The following is a 2,002-nucleotide window of genomic DNA, read 5'->3' as shown; positions in this document are numbered from 1 at the left end:
TCTTACTGTGCCATGTTGGGGAAGCTCCAAAGCCTATTGCTCCTTAAGCAGAGAGACAGAAGATCTTGGTAACAAACACAAACTGGTCTCTGAGAGCTGTTGTTCTCTGTGGTCAGTTAGAGATAGCTCAGTGTCCCCTTCAACCCTTAGATGCAGGAATGTTCCCCCCATCATTTATTTTCTTTCTCTTGTTCTGATTTTGTCATCATTTGTCAACTTCTGGTTAATAACTTGGCTTTCCCGATTCTTTTGCCTAGATCCTCATTCTCCCCCAGCCTCCATCCTTCTCCTGACAAACTCTTCTTCATCCTTCAAGATATCCTCTTTGAAAAATATTTCTCTCTCTGTCATTTCCCTAATTCTTTTACACCAAATTATAATTTTAAAAAATTATCTTTTTTTTTTCCATAAAATTGTGAGCTCCTGACAGGCAGGGGTGGCATTCTTATATTACTGGGAAGAGTTACCCTCTTTCCCAGGTGCCAAATCCAGTACAAAATATGCACTTAATAAATACTTGTGGGGCTTCCCTGGTGGCACACTGGTTGAGAGTCCACCTGCCAGTGCAGGGGACACAGGTTCAAGCCCTCGTCCAGGAGGATCCCACATGCCGCAGAGCAGCTAGGCCTGTGCGCCACAACTGCTAAGCCTGCACTCTAGAGCCCGCGAGCCACAAATACTGAGGCCCACGCGCCTAGAGCCCATGCTCCACAACAAGAAAGGCCACCGCAATGAGAAGCCCGCGCACTGCAACGAAGAGTAGCCCCCTGCTTACTGCAACTAGAGAAAGTCTGTGCACAGCAACAAAGACCCAACGCAGCCAAAAATAAAATAAATAAAATAAAAATTTAAAAATAAATAAATAAATAAATACTTGTGGACTGAATATTGAATAAACACATTGAATGAGTGAAGGTCAATTTGTAGGTGAACAAGTGTTAGCCAGTGTGTTGTATCAGAGTAATGTGGATGAGCCATTTCTGGGGGAAAATGTTGATGTAGTTTTAAACTGGTGTGACAAGAGGACTTTCTTAAAGGGAAGAAGTCACTTAACACCAACTAAACAATTACAACAATAGCAAGTCACATTTATTGGTGCTTACTGTATGCTGACATTTGTTAATGTGGCTTATATGCATCATCTTCTTAAACTTTTTTAGTAATCCCATGAGGTTGTATTTTTTTAAACATAAATTTATTTATTTATTTTTGGCTGCATTGGGTCTTAGTTGCTGTGCGCAGGCTTTCTCTAGTTGCGGTGAGGGGGCTACTCTTTGTTGCAGTGCGTGGGCTTCTCATTGCGGTGGCTTCTCTTGTTGCGGAGTATGGGCTCTAGACGCGTGGGCTTCGGTAGTTGTGGCATGTAGGCTCAGTAGTTGTGGCTCGTGGGCTCTAGAGCGCAGACTCAGTAGTCGTGGCTCGTGGGCTTCGTTGCTCCACGGCATGTAGGATCTTCCTGGACCAGGGCTTGAACCCGTGTCCCCTGCATTGGCAGGTGGATTCTTAACCACTGCGCCACCAGGGGAGTCCCAACCATGAGGTTGTTATTATCATCCCCATTTTACAGAAGAGGAAACTGAGGTTTAGAAGGGTTGAGTAAAATCTCACAGATCACACAGGTGCTGAGTAGTGGAGCTGGGACTTGAACCCAAGCTCATGTGCCCATTCCACCATTATTGCCAAGTTATATCCATCACCCTGAATAGTACCCTCAAAAGCAGTGGAGAACACACCATAGAATTTGAACAGTCTCCAAGGCATGCTTTCACAAAAGCATTACACTTCAAAGGAACATGTCTTTAGAAATACATGGAACAACTAAAGATATTCTGAAAGTTTGCTGATGGGTGAAATTATATATTTGGGTACTTGAGAAGACTTTTAGATGGGGATGAAATTAATTTTGAGAATAATTTATATTGCAGTAGGCAACAACTGAGTGAAAAATAAAACAGATACAAATATGGGACATGCAAAAAAAAATTGTGGAAAATTCAACCTA

This window comes from Physeter macrocephalus, chromosome 9, assembly GCF_002837175.3.
Source record: "Physeter macrocephalus isolate SW-GA chromosome 9, ASM283717v5, whole genome shotgun sequence".
Taxonomy (NCBI): Eukaryota; Metazoa; Chordata; class Mammalia; order Artiodactyla; family Physeteridae; genus Physeter; species Physeter macrocephalus.
The sequence above is the reverse complement of the archived record's forward strand: the minus strand, read 5'-3'. Positions refer to the sequence as shown.